We start from the raw sequence: 17893 nt of genomic DNA on the forward strand, positions 1-17893 counted from the left end.
TGCAAATATAGATGTTTGATTGCAGGTTTAAGCGTTTTCTTTTCAGACTTCAGTACTAATTCTTAGACTTTTTATCCCTAATTCTGCCCTTTGAGCAGTTGTGTCAAGCACAGCACTAAACAATTCACTCCCTATTTTAATAATATGGTCTCTCTAATCACTGAAACAAATGAACCAAAGTAACTTTCAATTTAATTTGATCCTTATCTTTCAGCTTGCTTAAACTTCGTAATCCTGTGCCTTTCCAACATCAAGAGCTCTGTGCCTAAAGGAGCTGCAATTCACAGACATATCTGGATCAGAGAAGCTTATCTCCTTAACACAATACCTGCCATATTGGTAAGCCTAAAGTTACATATCTTTACATCAGTATACATTCTATAAACAAATTTTAAACCATTTGAAAATTAACCATTTAAGCATTTGAAAATTTCTCTGGTAATTTATCACCTAATCTTATATGATGAACTGTTGGAAAGAACTAAATATGTAGTAATTAGTCTAATATCTAATCTAATATTGCATCATTATTTTAATATGTGGCAACGGTTGCATGTTAAATTTCTGTCATCTCAGAGGGACTTGTTTATAGGATTTCCAGAAGGAGAATGAAGGGCCATGCAATCAATAGCTTTGAAGCTGAGAAAGAGTCACCATGAGGTCACTCTTTGACAGATAAATGATGAATTTTTAAGGGTGATGCTTTATTCTGTGACCTTTTGACTTTCAGAACTGCCCTTGTAGCAGAGCCATGAGCTTCAGCAAATAAGTGAAATGTGAAAAACAGAAAACAAGGCTTATTATTTGACCTGCTTGTTAGGAAAAGCTTTTTGTGTGGGGACTAAGAAAATCCTTGGATTGGGTTTGTTGCTTTCTAACTAGCATCAGAAAATAAAGCTTGCATTATGTCAAGCTCATCCTAATGACTAGGACTCTTCATGCTCGTGTAAAAGCTGCACAGTTAGATCAGGACCATGAGGTAATGTACAGTAAATAGAGGATGATGTTAGAGAAGAGATCTTGCTGACAGGAATAATGTGATTCAGCTGCTAATGACTCAGGGCTTTAAGAAGTGTTTTGGAGTCGACTTCAATTTACAATTCTCCTTTGAATTGCACTTGCCTATCATTAAAGCCTCCCAGCTGAAAGCCTCTCTCGCACACCTCAGGACAGGATAGCATCCTGCCAGGAGGAGATGTGGGTAGTGTTTCACTCAGAGTGATAAATATTCCCACAGGTACAATAAAGCTCCAGTTGCCATGGATGGTATGGATGGGCCACCCAAGGTGATGGCCAGCCCCTCCTCCAGCAGCCCTGCCACCACTGTGTCCTGGAACCAGGGCACATCTGGATGTTCCTCTTGGCATTTCTCAACTTTGGTCATCTTCAAAGTTCCCTGCAGAAAATCTATTTCCAACCCCTAAAAATAATTGAGAATAACTAAAATATGTATTTTTTGATTACCTAGCTAAGTCTTTCCTAACACTTTTTTTAAATTGCATCTTAGCAAGCTGCTCCTACAAGACCAAAAGCCTTTCAAATATAAGCTGAGCCCTTTTGTTCTTCTTGATTTTAGTGAGATTTCTCTCAGGTCCTGGAAAAATGGAGAAGTGTTGATAAAATTCTGCTGCAGCCTGTGTTTCTGGGCTCTCAGCCATGTTGCAAACCCCTCAAAATTTTGTGGTCTCCTAAGTCTGTGGTAGTCCATATGAAAGGACCATCCTGGAAATCTCAACCCTAGAAATCTGGATTCCTTAGTAGCCTGTAGGCAGGAAGAAAAGCAGCTTCCAGTGGCCACCTTTTCTAGCAGAGCTTCATCTAAATTCATGTATTTCTGAAAAAAAACATTCTGCTATTTAAAATTTTACACATTTAATAGAAAAGGAAACCAGATCTGATTTTATGGAAATCTCCAGATATCTCTATGCTTTGCCTGGATGGAAAAGAGCTATGAGTGTTTGCAGAATCAGAGACCAACTTATGAAATATACCTCAGGATGATTATCATGAGGCTTCAGTTTGCCTATCTATACATTGTGAACAACTTAGATGAACATTGGACCTCTCACCCTCATTAACATCTGAAGGGTGCTTGAGCGTCACTGGATGTGCAAAGAATGTCTCCTCTCATGCCTGCAGTGGGACATGCCTTGTTTGTGAGGTTGTCTGTGAACCTCCAGACCTCACTTGTCTGATATAAGATTGCAGTTGGGCGGTTTTGATGTCTTAGGGAGATAACTTGAACTCCCCAAAGTAGAAAATCAAGTTGAAACTTATTTCTTTTATGTGGTGCCTTATGAATAGGTGCTGTGGGTGTTACGTTTAAGTACACGAGACTTGTACTTTTGGAAAACACCTTTAGCACAGTCTGTGGTGGGTGAGAAAGATTTCCCTGCAATCTTTGGTTCTCTTATTTTTCTCAATCAATTATGGTCTTCTAAGATGAGGCTGTGTCAATGGGCTTTCCTGCAAGATGGGAAAGTTCATGTTCTGGGCTCAAGAGAGATGTGATTACTTCCCTTCTGTCTGTAAGGGCTAAACAGTTACTCAGATAACACAGGAAAAGTCCTCAATTACAATCAATTTTCTCTCCATCAAAAAGTAAAATTTGTGAATCTGTCATCTGTGTTGACTCAAAGACTGTATGTGATTCACTTCTGAACAGAGACAAAGAAAGGGGAAAAGCAGCATTCCTGTAGTAGCTACAGTTACCAAATTCCCAGCAACTTATCAAATAGTCTCATTTCTTTAAATGTGTTAGGAACAGGCTCTTCCTCTCTGCCTGTTTGTATCCTCAGGTTGTAAAGGCAAAAGAAGGATTGCACCTCTTTCTTTTCTGCAAACTCAGCTCCCTCTCAGTCCCTTCTGATGGAGGTCTTTGGGCAATACGAGATATAAATATTTATTGCTCTGACATAGGAAAGAGTTTATTTCTCTTCCCAGGGGCAATGGCCCCATGAAACATTATGAGTTCTGAATGTTTTACTGCACAGTTACTCCACTACAAGTTCCACCTCTCTTCATTATACAGCAGCTGAACATTACATTCCTCCTCAGGGATGCTGAAGTGCTCTCACACTTTTCCAGGGCACGCTTTTCTGGAGTCACACAAAGTTATTTTTTTACTGACTAGAGGATATAAACATCAGTGTGCCAACAGTCTTTGAGGCCAAGTGTCTAAATTTGACCAAAGTGAGCAAACCATCTTCAAAACCTATTGCAATGAAGTTTGAAGTTATGTAGAGCTCTGTTTTACGGTACAGTCAGCCTAGTCTTATACAGAGAGATTTTTGCTTTTGAAAACTGAGAGCTGCCTGCTCACTCAGGAAGAACTTCCATGTAGCTGTTGGAGTCTTTGAGACTGCTCTCCTGGGCAGGAGTCAGTGGTGCTACAGTCACCTTCTCCAGTGTGAGACAGTTTTACTGCAAGAAGGACAGAGACTGCTCCAGTCCTTGTTGCAGACTCGCTCAGAGTGGATGGCTTTAAATAAACTCGGCAGGCCACTGTTTTCTGGCACGCCTCATAAATCTGCCTATATAAGTCTCAGTACATTCTGCCATCTATTACTCATGTCCATATTAGAGATAAAGTAATTCTCTTTGAAATTCTGCTGCTGCCAAAAAAACAGCACATCACACTGCAGGATAAATACTTCTTCATGTTACACCCTCTTTACTTTTGTGTTTGACCCTTGTGTGGGAAAAGGTGGGAAAACGTTGACAACTTCTCATTTTTTTGGGATGAATCCTGCAAACTTTGTGAGCCCAGGTGGAAGGGAAAGAAACTGATTTTGCAACACGTGAAGTGCATAATCTCTTTAGCACAATATTTTGGAATAATTCTTGCTCCTTTGGTGTACACCCCAAAGAAAATGTGTGCCAAATTAAAATCAATTAGCAGCATTTGTGGGTTAATTATAAAAAAATCAGTAGCTTACACAAGCTTTAAATAAGGCTCTGAATCTTTACTTCTCTAGAGACTTTGGGATAACCTTTGTGTGAAAGTTCTCATCTGGAAAATTTCTTACCTAATTTCAGGTTTCTTTCATTCCTCGCAGCTTGAGGACACCTTGCCTTTTCTCTGAGCCCAGTAGCTTGCAAGACGGAGGCTGCAGATGGCCATCAGGAAAGCAGGCAGTGCTGTTCAGGTAGTGAAAAATTAATCTAATCACTTTTGGGATCCATTTTAGACGACTAGGCAAAGCTTCAGCCATTTCCCTTGCTTGGGCCAGTGTGCTTTCTCTAATTAGAGGGGTAGGTTAAGTTATCTTCTCATTGCAGCAATTAACACTTGCAGTGACTGCCAGACAATTTTGTAATGACTCAGGAAGAGCATCCAACTTCAGAGAGTGTTCCTGTACTTCTTTGTCAGAGAGAAAAGTTCACATTTCAGTGAGGAACAAGCCACTCCAGAGTGCCATTAGGCCATCCTTGCTCATAGTGCACAGCGTGCTGTATATTAATGTTCTTGCTATAAATAAAACATTCAGTTTATCCCATACATCTGATTTTCACATCTAAGTGAACAGCCTTGGGTTAGAGTTGGGCATGTAGACAAAAAGCACCACAGCAAAGGTAGACAATGGACTACTCCACTTAATTCAGTGCAAATTAATCTTTCCTGTAGCAGTTTGCTGCAGTGAAATTCACCCATTTGGCTGCTGTATAAACACTGAGACTGCATGTAGCAATGCTAATGAATAGTTTCAGGCACTTATTTACAGAACCTAACTGAAAGAAAAACCAAATAAAATATCTGTACACTTGCAGTTTTTGCTGTATTTGAAAGCCAGAGATCTTCCTGTCTCCTGCCATCTCAGCAGCGATTTTCTGTGTCAAGCAATAGAGGCAGAGGAGCCTTGCTTCATCATCATGGCATGCATATTTGATAACTCACTTGTGCTCCATGTTACTCTTCCTTTCAAGAGATTTTAAGGGGAATAATTTCAGATACATGCAACTGTTGTCCTGCTTCTTCAGGGATTACCTTTTTTAGCTGCTGTCTTTTTACTCACTGTGTGTCAGAGCATACTTCATCTCACATGCTTCTCCTTCTAGGAGAGGTATGAACCATAATTAGGTGTATGGGGCAATAGCCTGCTGTTAAGATACGTTTACACATTAACTTTTCAAAAATACAAACACATACCATGATTTTATAACAGGAAAATAGGCTGCATCACTTTTTATTTTCATTTGCTTCAGTGTGACTTAACAGTACCTGCCATCAGCATGAATTAAAAGTTGAACACATTTTAAACTTAGATAAGTATTTACATACATACTTGTATAGGTTTATTTGGATTGTTTAAAACTTGCATCATGGTCAAGGCTTCTGTTAATCCTGAACTATCCCAAAGAATTCTGCAGACACAAGCAAGAGAGGAATGTGGCCTGTGACATTGTATTGGCAAAAAGAAAAGGATTGTTGCAAATAAATTCTGAAAAAAAAAAATAAATTAAAAACTGAAACCAGTCATCTTTTAGTAGACACTGTTCTGGAAATCTTTACCCCCAAAGTGACAAACAAGCAAAGACAGGATTGTAATGGAATCATAACCAAAGCTTCTGCAATTTGCCAAAGAGATAACATTTAATAACATTAAGTGACAGTAATCTTGAAATTCTAATAATTTTTAAGGCCATCCACATTCAGAAAAAGGTTGAAAAATAACAGCACAAATTTATATGATTTTTTTGAAATTTTCCTGGTCTGTCTGGAAAGAGTATCCTGTTAAATAAAATATCATTAAAAGCCCCCTGCTAAGAAGCAGCCAAGTGATGCCCAGGGTCTAGCCACGTTTTAAAAATACATTGTCTACTTAGAATGGAATTCAATGAACATGGTTAATTCACTGTATATTCCTAAATAGCCAGACTGTGTCCCTAAAGCAAACATTGGAGGGCACATGGAAGAGCTGCAGTAGTCAAGTCAGACAAAAAAAAATGGATTAAAGTTTTAGCAAGTGGGCTAGAAAGAGCATAGGTCTCAGCCCAGCTAGATTCCAAAGACAGTAGTAAGACACTTTAATTACATGATTGATGTGGGCTTCAAAAGCAGGCACCAAATCCACAATGACCCCAAGGTCAGCAGCATTATCTGAAGGATAAAAGAAATAACACAAATGGAAACTACCACAGATGACACCTGAGACCTCTGCGCCAGTGAACTAATCAATAGCAACTCAGTTTTGTCTGTGTTAAGTTTAACAAAATTTGAAGTTACCCGTGATTAAATATCACAGAGGCAATTACACAAAACATCAAACTTCTTTGTAGACTCTGAAGGGACTGAGAGGATATCCGAATATCGTCTGCATACAAATGACACAGCAAACAGGGCAGCTGAATACTGTTAAGTAAGAGAAGTGTATAAACAGAAATCAAAATGGAAATAGAGGAGAATCACAGCTTTCCTAAAGAATGGATTCCCTCCAGCAGAAGTGAATTTTATCAATACATATGAAACAGTGAAAACAAACTAGTTCAAGCTCCCAAGTGGAATAAAAGAAAGGCCTGATAAATAGTCATTGGAAAGTCAACATCTAGTAAAATACATGAGCTGCTAAGTAATTTAAATATTTTATCCACCTTCATTAATATGTCTGGAAGCAAGAACTCCTGGTGAAAGAAGTGGCTGTATTACATTTAAAAGGAAAAGCTTAATCTATGTAGATGTATCAGTGATGTGCTCAGCTTCTCTCTGTAGACATCTGAAGTATTGTTAAATTGCAATAATGCACTAATATGGAAAGACAATCTCTGATCAATGATTTTGTCTCTTGAAAGGCAGGGCAGCAATGACTTCCAGCATCTCATCTACCTCTGGAATTAGAAAAAGGCCAGGCACTGACAGAAAGTGGAGTTAGGTCACGGTTGAAGGAGTGAGAGTAACTTTGTGCACACATTCAGGCCAGATGGAAGCTCTACTTGACAGGGGGAACATCAGGATAAGAGTAAGAAGAACAAGCAAAGGTCTGCGAGTGGGAAAAGTTCCAGACAAATGGTGGCAACGGCCAAAAAAATCTAGGCCATTTCCAAAATTTAACCTGGGAATTAATAATGATTTATGGCTGTAAAACTGACGTTAATTGAAGCAATTTTAGCAGTATCCTTATCACTTCGATTTGATGCTATTACAGCTGGAAGGGAAGAGCATACAAATTACCCAGAGAAAGACTTTAAGCTCACCTATGGGGTTATTTTCCTATCATGTTCACATTTCTTGACCATGTTAGTGCAGGATCTGTGCCAAAAGCAGTCAGAATGGAATATGGATAGAGGATGAAATCTTACTAAAACGTAGAGGGATTGCAAGAAAGGACTGTAACAGAGTTCAACACAAGGCAATGTCAGGGATGACAGCTTAAAATGATCTCTGAAGTAAAAAGTTCAGAATATCAGGTACCTAAATAGAAACCTGCGTATAAAGGTTTACTGGAGATTTTATGTTGGTAGTTTTTTTGTTTTGGCTTTGTTTTTTTGGGTTTTTTAGAGATATCTAACTGATCCCAAATACAGAGAAAATAAATGCAAAGACAGTTGTTCCTAAAAAATCAATTCTTGATTTCTAATAAATCAGGACAGGGAGGAGGGATCAACCATGGACCATATGTTTCCTCTGCCACCTTGATTTAGTGGCAAAAATTGACCTTTGCTCTTGGGTTCAGAAGTCCAGGCCTTCTGTGAGCTTCCATAATGAGATGTCAGCTGTAAGGCAATAACGTAATGAAACTCAGGTGTGGATTTAGCAGGACAGCCAAGGGGGCTGTGACCTCCTCCTCTCCCTGCCATTCCCCTTCTTGATGCATTCTGCCGGTCCATCCCCATGCAGCACTGGGAATGGGGCTGCCTGCCTCCAGGTCCATGTGTTCCTTCTGTGAGTCCAGCAAGGAGGCAAGAGAGGCTCAGACCCTGCAGGAGAAGATCCAGGGCTCAGTTTTCCTGCATGGATCAGAGCCTTGGAATGGTGCCATCAGCCTCTGCTGTCTGCAGGATTGGGCTGTGAGAGCCTGGTGGGACTCCGAAATGCTTCCCAGCTCCAGGCACACATCGCAGCCATTGTAACAAATACTGAGCGCAGATTGTGAAGTTTTGCTTCCCATCTCTGCCTTCATGGCCTGATACCCACAGGAAGGAAAGTCCAGAAGGAGCATGGAAGGGCTAGGAGAGGGTTCAGCTTGCTCAGGTCAGGTCCCAGGTCTGGACAGTAGGTGCTTGTGGAGATTCAGCCACAGTGGGCGAAAACTTCTGTGCGTGATTCCATATGAGTAACCTAAAAACCAAGAGAAAGAATCAGTAACTTGAAAAAAAATTGTCTACATTTTGCACAGGAAATAGAATGTTTTGGACAGCAAAGACTGAGAGAAACCCAGTCTAAGTCCTTAGGAACTCCTGTAAAGAAAAAAATCCTATTTATACCACCTGATTGCAAAACCATCCAAACCTGTATAATATCTAGGCCAGGGAACAGCCTTAATTGCATATGTCCATGATTTGAAATACATCCTTATTTTAACTATTATGAGTAGTTACAATGATCACCACTATTTCCTCTGGGTTTTTTTAATAGAAATCTTCCTTTGTTTTCGGTTTTGTGTTTGGATGTTTTCTTATTTAATTTGTTTTCTAAGGTTTGGGTTGTTTTTTTCTGTGACATCATCAGAAATACAACTCTAATATTTGCATTTAAGTCCCTTCTTGAAGTTTCCTCCTGGCTATGGGGCATATGAAAACAGCTCTTAGCTCTTTCTAAAAGCTTGGCCAGGTCACTAACCCTTTCATAACATTCTGGCCTTTCTATAAGGCACAAAATAGAAAGCAGACATGAGTGTTTCACATTGTGTCCTCACCACCAGTATCACATGGACAAAATACATGGCCTCAGAATGACCTTCTCATTAGTCTTTCTTGGTGTTCCCATGATTTCTGGCTAAATCCTATTTAGATCAGAAATAAGACATGCAAACACTGGTATTCATAAAATGCTCCTGAATTTTTTACACACTACTTTCACATCTCTAATTTTGGAATTTCGAGACGCTTAGGCTTCAGAAAGTTGAGAATTAAGCTGTCCTGTTTTGTAAGTCTGGGGAAAATAGTCTCTGCTTGTTTTCAGCAATACCTATGTTCTTATGCTGCCATTAATAGTTTACATGTGTGTCTTTTATCCTATGATCAGGACTGGTGAGCTGATTATGCTTCAGTGGGAGCACTTGATTTGGAGTAGTTCTTATTTCTTTTCTTTCCTATGTTGCCATATTTTTGGGAACAAAATGAGCTAAGAGATTCCTTAAAAATCTATATTCTTTGAGCAGGAGTCATACAGGTGACCTCTGCCAGGTGTAGCTACAGTGGTCTGAGACAGCAGCCCAGCTGCAGACAGCTTATTACTTGCAGCAAAGGATGCAACAGTAAATATTCTGGCAGCAGTTCTCAGTCCAACATGCAGGAAGCAAGCAGCATTGACAGCCCAATGACAGCTGGATAGGGTTCCCCCAAGCCAGAAGGTAGGGGGATACAATATAAGAAAATGAAGGTGGTATAGAATGCAATCTTATCACCTAAAGAGTTGCAGCTGAGTCAATTACTAAAGGTTAGGAGCAGGCCTGATGTTAACAGGCCACACCTGTAGCCAATAAGCAGAGTGTTATAAAAGAGTGGATTGGTGGAGTCAGTTGGCTGCTGTGAGAACAAGGAGCAGTCAGTGCCAGAGGAGCTGCCTGCAAGAAGCATCAGGGAGGTAGGAAACTCTAGCAATATGGAACCCTTGCAATACAATGATAGTACCAGAAAGTTTGTTTTCTGTTTTCCAGATCAAAAAAGCTGTAAACAAAAGGACTTTTCTAGTTCCTGTCCATCCTGACAGGACTGGTGTGCTACCTTTCTCTATTAGCGTGGCCACAAGGTTGCAAGTTTTTCATCCCTCCATTTTTTTTGTTTTCACCAGAAATCCTTGCCTACCCTTCAGTGCAGGCTCCAGAGCTCTGTAGCATCTTTCTCTGTGGGCACTGACACCAGGCCTTGGCCGTTATGGCTACATGCAGCAGATTCAGCAGATGCCATTTCAGTCTAGCCAGAACCAAGCTCCAGGCCAAGCCCAGCTGTATGGGGCACCCATACATGTCAGCTCTGCTGGGAGAAGCTTGACATTTCCCTTCCTTGCCTTGGAGCTCTTGCAGAACACACACCTATGTGTGCTGGTCCCCTCTTGCCTTCTCCATGTGGCCCACAGTGGGCAGGGAGCTGGTGCCAAGACTCAGTGTAGCTGTGGCTTTGTCCTGGCCCTGCCAGGCATGGACACGTGCTGCTGCTGCTATTTCTGTTGCTCAAGAGAGAGGCAAAAATAGCACAGGGTGCTTGTAATGCCAAGATTCCTGGGGCATTTTGGCCTGCCTGTGGCATGGCACTTTTTACAAAGCTATTTCCTGGGTCACCAGTTGACCTTGGAAAAGGAAAGCTGGCCCTGTCTAAGTGAACTGCCCCAAAATATTCCTGCTGTGAGGCAGGGCTGGTGTCCTGGTATGCACAGGGCAGACAAGCAGGGAGCTGTCTAGAATACCAGTGACACGTGCTGGCAGAAAATCACCACTGCATGCTTTTGCTAATTTGGCTATGCCTCCTTGTGCTCATTTCTGAGCTGGCTTAGCTCTGCCTGGTGATGCAGCCAGTGATGGCTCTGATACCTGAATCATGGTAAGGGCTGCTGCAAGAGCTTCCAGGGCTTCTCCTCCCAGCAGAACTTGCACCCTGACTTCTCAAAGCTGTCACTAATTTTTCATCACTGTAATACGTGTACTAGGCTGCTATTATTTATTCTAGTGACACAGGCGTTGCCCAGATTTTTTAAGCTTTTTGATGTTGACATTCTTGTAGTGAACTTTCTCATACACTTTCTGTAATTAACTTATTGTTTTGCATTCTTTTGTAGAAGAAGAAAAAGTTGATAGACTGTTGGTTTGTCTAGTGTCATTGGAGAGGTGTCACTGTCACCCTCCAATCCATTGTCATTCTTAACCATAAATGTTAAAATAAAAAAAATAAACTTTCCTTTTTTTCTTCACCTTGAGAACAGTGGTGTGCACTTGTGTTCTTTCACATCCTATAGTGACACACAGGTAACTTTCACAGAACCAGTACAGAAACATTCTATCCTCCCTGGTAGTGAGGTTAGTTAATACACACCATGGTAAAAGACTCTTCAGATTTTTTCATTACTAATCTCTCACAGCTTCCCTGTTTGTTGTAAGGCTTTGATATCCAGCAAAAAGAAGCATTAAAAGTGTCTTTTTTCTCTAAAAGCCTCTTCTGCTACAGTTGAGCTACAAGTTAAAGAAGCTAACGTATTTCCCTCTATTGAACATGTACATCATATATACAAATTATGATTTTAACCTTGCTTGAAATAGTCCTAAGAAATAGGACATTGAAATGATGCAATTTCACTGTTATGCTGGTTTTGTCTGGAGTAGAATTAATTTTCTTCACCGTGGCTGGTGAGGGGCTGTGTTTTGGATTTGTGTTGAACATGGGGTTGATAACATAGAGATGTTTCTGTTATTACAGAGCAGGGCTTACATAGAGCCAAAACTTTTCTGCTTTTTGTGCTGCCACACTGGAGAGGAGACTGTGGCTAAATGGGAAGTTGGGAGGAGACATGGCTGGGACAGATGGCTCAAACTGACTAAAGGGATATTCCAGACCACATGGCATCACATTCAGTATATAAGTGGGAGAGAAAAAGGAGAAGGAGGGATGTCTGTAGTGGTGGCATTTTATCTTCCCAAGTAACTGTTGCTTTGCTTACATGTGTGCCTTTAGTTTTCCCTATTCAACTGTCATTGTCTCAATCTACAAGTTTTCTGGCTTTTGCTCTTCTGCTTCTCTCTCTGATCCTACTGGTGAGGGAATGACTGAGGACCTGTTAAGGATGCTGGCTGGGATTAAACTACAACAACTATAATTAAAATCAAAGCTGCAAAATTAAGTACTAAAAGGTTGGAAAATGACACAGTCAAGGTTGGCTGTGTAGTCATAGGTGGTCTCTAGTCAATCTGAACTCTGGTACTATTGGAAAGAATCTGTTTGAAGTTGCTGATCTTTCTTCTGACAGCAGGATCCCCTGCAACACAGAGCTCACAGATCAAAACAGAAATAGTGATTCTCTCATCTTGTGGTCCTCAAGTCTAGTTCTATAGGACTCGGGGTGGAGGAGGGGTGTCAGATTAAGAGAAGTAGGATTTGAATTTTTGTTTGCGTATTATTAATTACTCTGCTGGGAGATAGAATAATATTGCTTTCAAACATGTCAGTGCTATGGACCAGCAGGCTCCAATCTCAGCCATACTGACTTGTCTGCCCACAGACTGTAAACTCTGTCTTGACAACTGCATATCCACCCTTTAAGGCAGCATTTTAAACAAAAAAAACTCCCTCAAAGTCTAACCCCCTAGCCCTGTTTTTCACCAATCTTAGAAACTGTGTTAGAAACTTCATTAGAAAATTTCCTCTGATCATTGGCCAAAGCATATCATCTTTATTCCATACTTTTCCACTACTGACCACAAGTATTGGTTATTTTCACTTAAAATATTTGCAGGCACCTCAGATCATGGTGTTTGGATGCTTGACAGTGCTATTCTCAGCTAGAAAAGAATCCAAATAGGACCAAAGAGAATATGATGGAGTAGCCAAGAAAAAAAATCAACATCTTAAATTTGTTACTTTTGTAGATTTTTTTGTTAGGGCAAAGATCTTTTAAATCAAGCTTGCTGGCAAAATGCATGATAGCCATACAAATTGTAAAGCCTGGCAAAAGTGCTTCCAAATTACAGAGCTTGAAATCAAGAGATGATGAATATAGATCATATTCAGATTCTTAAAACATGTGCAGTTGCAGAAGCTAACCTGGGCATACCATAAAGCATAAGTCTTTAATGTCTCATTAGAGACTAAGGACTATAGGTGATTATTGGAGAATAATGTTGTACTGAATGCATTCTGAATTGCTGGGATGCATTGCACCCACCAAGCCAGAGTGAGAAGCAAATGAAGGCCTTGTCTTATTTTCAGAATACCAAAGCCAGGTACCATTGTGCTGATAGTGTCAGGAGTATGAAAATTACCTCACAAATGACTGTTCTTAAAAAAAAATCCTATAATAAAAATAATAATAATAACAGCAGTAATAATGAATATCTGTGGTAGCTAACTTGGGACCAAACAGCAACATGTTCATTTTCTCAATGTGAAACATCTGTACTTTCTGCACTAAGCTGGATAGGCTTGTGCCATGAATTTGAGGCACCTGAGGCTCTGATTCCCATGACCTACTAACAGTCATGCAAAGCAAAGAACTTGTGCAGCACAACAAATTCCTGTCTTCTTATTTCCCTCCTGACAGGCAGGGCCGGAGAGTTAGAGCTCCTGTGCTGCTTACAGGGCTTTTCATACAGGAGTTATTCTCAAGAGACTCTTTCCATAATGTTTAAGATCCTTTTAGACAGAAGAGTGGCTAAAAAAAAAAAAAGTCTTAATGTAATTGATAATCAGGTTTGTTGTGTACCTTGCAAAATACTAAGACATCAAAGTTTTTAAGAATTAAAGGCAGCAAGAGATTTGTGCATTAAATTTTGAGCATGGCTATATTCCAGCAGTAAAACATAAATATTGTCAGAATGACAATAAAATGATGGCCATTGAATAAAAAAAGATCAGGATGTCTCAGGTATTATCGGCCAAATGCAATGTAATAATATCTTCATTTTGAAACATGATATGCAAGAATGGTGAAAAAAACTGCTTGTTGCTCCAAATAAAAAATAGCTAGTTTTTATAATTGATATCAATATTACTTAGAACTTGACCTTCTTCCCTTGATATTCTAATGGATGCCAAGTCAGTTTCATACTAACCACACCAATTGGTTTCAGCTGATGCTTTTTATAACCAAACCCCAGAACTGGTGCTAATGCAACTAAGGTTTCAATTTCTATGAGTATAAAAAAGGATTCTCTCAGCTTTATATGCCAAAAAAGCAGGCCAGGTTTTAATCAGTGATGCAAACAGTTCATGGCAAGCATCTGACAACAGATGATTTATAGAGGCAAGAGAGAAATTATACTAAAGAAAATCATACTAATTAATGGTCATAGCATATTAATAATCTAATTATAATCGATGGCAAGAGAGAGCTTTGATATAAACATAGAGTACACCAGTGGATGCTAAATAGACAAGTATTTTGGAAAGAGTGTGGCTGGATTTAGGCATGTATTGGCTGCAATACTTACAAATTCTTAAAGTATCTTATGTTGGCATGAAGCGTGACCATATGGAGACAAATCTGTCAAAAGAAACTTTAAGTGGTACATAGCTATAATCCTAAAGATTCTGAGAGAAGGAGCTGCCAGTTTTTATCAGCTAGATCAACTTGGCCTACTGGTAATGAATTAAAAGTCAGAAGCACAACCCTCAACTCGTGCAATACCACTCTTGAGGTTAAAGAGTTTGGCTTTTGATCCTATACACAGACACATCTGAGGGGCTCTGACATCAGTTCTAATGTCAGAAATGCTTGTCTACAAAATATCAGCAGGGAAACAGGCTTTTGTGGTTGAATATTCTTAGAAAGCAACTCTCTGAGAGAATCTGGGAAAAACAACGTGGGACAAAGGCTTTTTAAGAATGTCTTTCAACAGGATCAAAGGTTTTGATGGTTGCTGATTAGATGCTCATTCAAGGTGTAATTGAGCCCATAGCAAGTTTCAGATTTTGAGTACCATTTGCACACTACTGATTGACCTCTATGTCCTGGGCTGGTTTTTGCTGCCTGTTTTCTGCCTGCACTAGACCAGCAGAGTGGATTTGAGTGCATCTCAGCTTCTCTGAACTTCCACTGAATTTCACTCCGGGCTCCAATGAGCAGGAGTGGGGCAAAGCACCTCAATGATAGGATCATCCATGTGAAGCCTGTGAATGCAGACACCTGAGATCTGCCCAGGAAAAAGGTGAATAAGTGACTCATTTCTTAAGCTGGACAAGGCCAGTTATGGAAAGGCAGAAAGAAATAAGGAAAGTCTATGAGGCCAGATGTCAGTGATTTCGTTATGGGTGTTGGATTGATGCATTCCAAAGCTGTCTTTGATTAGGGTGAAGTCCAGCCCGCTCTTTCCTTGCCTTCCCCAGTGTGCAGCTTCTTGGTATGGGCACCCTATGGAAGTAGAACCTTGTGTAGTAGTTCCAAACCTTGGACTTCCTCTTTCCAAACTTCAGCCACATGAGCAATTTGAGTTGGCTTTAGCCTGTCCATGGCTAGGTAGCACATATACCTTATAACACAAAGGCCTTTCAAAAGAGATTCTGGACTAATGGTTCTTCCTTCTACTACCGTGGCAGACAGTAAATCTAGATAAAATAGTGCAGCTCGTCTATGCCTCCCCATGCCTTCATTTCCTCAGTTTCTGGATAATTCTTTAGGCTGAGGCACAAATTTTCCAGGTTCTTTCCTTTCTTCTCTCCCTCTCAAATGTGCCTCTCTGCCAGACTCTGGAATCTGCTCTCTTTTGGGAAACCAACTTCTTATTTCTGCTTCAGCTCTCTTAAATGGCTTCTTAGACTTTGGTGGCTGCCAATCTCTCTTTCATTTTGGTAGGTTGATATCTTGGTGGCAGAATGGATGTGGCTCTGAGCAGCCACTGAAGATGTGATTCAGAGAAATGCTTGTGGAAAAAGGACAGAGGAGACTCAGAAGGGAGACTGAGCATTAAGCAGTATTTCTGTTTGCACTGAGGGAGATCCAGGCTTGAAAGCCTCTGCACTGCCTTCTTTGAGGCTGCTTATTCCTATTAATTACTAATTACTCATACTAATGAAGAGAAGGAAGATAGGCTTCCAAGTATGATTACAAAATCAGTGCTTGGGAGCCAACTCAATGGACCTGCAATGACTTCTTAGTATGAAATTGGATCTCTCTTGTCACCTTTTTATGGCATGCTTCTGAAGAATTTATGGGAGCTAAAATGAAATAAAAGATTAAGCTTATTAAGAAAAAAATATTAGGCTGAAACAATCATTTTAACTGCAGTGCTTTTATTTGACACATGAATCCTAAATAGCATTTACTTCTTCTTCCTCTAAATGTAAGGAAGTAACAGCAAAGACAGGAAAAATAAGCAGAAAACCCATAATTCCAGGAAAGGTACCTGCAACTTATACCACATTTACTGGTTTTAACAAGTAAATATCCAACTACTACAGTCATCTGGCAGTTAGTTGCTGCCAGAGGAGTGAGGAGATGTGAGAGGTTCTACTGTGCAGACACCCAGCAGACCCATGAGCCTTTCATAACATTTTTCTTCTCCCCTGTGCATTTGACAAGGTGAGCAACAGAATGACTTTAGTCACTGGAACCTGGTGTGCAGCTGGGGACAACCCACCACACTGTCCTAGCTGCATTTCTAAAGCAATGATAATAATAAAAAATACACATTGAGTTCTGCATCTGAATTTCTTTTGTAATGTTTGGAACATTAAGTGAAAGATTTTGGTCTTTGGAAGCGACTGCAGCAGCAGTCATTGGCAGGAAAGGAAAACAAACAACCCCACACTGAAATTGGCTGTTTGGCAGGTACCAAGCACTCTCAGCTTTCAGGCACCTGTGCAGCTGAGTGGAGAGAAGGGCACAGCCTTCCTGTAATGCCTGGTGTGGTTCTGGCCAGAAACAGGGTGACACCTTGCTCCTCATGTCACTTGCTCTGCTGCCCATGTGGAGAGGACAGCATCAGAAGTGGTGAGATACTTGCTTTTAATGCCTGGCTGTGAATCACACTTGAGTTGTTGAGATGTTTTTGTCACCCATTCCTCCCTTCTGCTGCTTTTTTGTTCTGTTAAGGCTCTTAGATCATAGCTCTGAGACACAAACAATCAGTTATGGTATATCTTTACAATGTCTAATACAACAATAATCTGAATATAGCCTAATATTTCATTTACTACAGTATAAATTATACTACTGTAACAAATTTTGGGACCATAAAGGAACATCGATTATTTCTGTGTTATCTCAGCTAAAATTCTTGTGCTACATAATGCCACGTTTCTCATCCCTCTTATTTAAAGTTATTTACAAAAAATGTGATGTGAAACTTCAGAGAAATCCCTAGCAATGCAATTTATGTTGTCTGACAGTAAAAAAAAAAAAAACAAAAAACCCTACATTAATGTGAACATCCAAAGAACATAATCTGCTCCTTGTGCATATAAAGCTCAAATAAATGCTCCTCTTCATGCAGTAAAAAACCCCAAAGTGGCTAGATCTTCTTATTTACCATGAAGGAAAAGGTCAGGCTTTTACTGACCTAAAAGCCTTTGGTCTCAGTGTGTTTTGGTGGCAATTTGCACTTCCTCTGCTCCCTCTGGAAGCTGCTGAGCTGCAAAGGGACAAGCTGTGAGTGTCTCAGCACCCTCTGCACCTGCCCAGCTCCCAGCATGGACAGGAGGTGGGACAAGTGTGAGCAGTCAATGGGAACATCCTCACACCTCAGCCAAGTGTGGGGGCCTGGATGGCCTCTCTGCCCCTCCACTGCATGTGCTGATCGTTTGAACATTGCTTGAGGAGTTCAAGCTCACCCTCTGCCCATTCAGTTATTAAGGGAAATGAGAAAATCCTCTGTGTGGATCCTCTTTTTCATTTTATAGTACTTACAAATAGACGCAGTGGAGCAATCCTGACAAAGCCAGGTATCACCAGCACAGGAAAAACAAATAGTGAGAGCTACAGAAGGGTTAAGAGTGTTTGTTCCTGTGCTTGGATGGAGTAGATGAAGTGTGGGTCTCTCAACAATAGGCTCTGTACTTGGCTTCATTTCATCCTCCACTCACTCCTCTGCAGCCT

The sequence above is a fragment of the Ammospiza nelsoni genome, chromosome 2, assembly GCF_027579445.1.
Source record: "Ammospiza nelsoni isolate bAmmNel1 chromosome 2, bAmmNel1.pri, whole genome shotgun sequence".
Taxonomy (NCBI): domain Eukaryota; kingdom Metazoa; phylum Chordata; class Aves; order Passeriformes; family Passerellidae; genus Ammospiza; species Ammospiza nelsoni.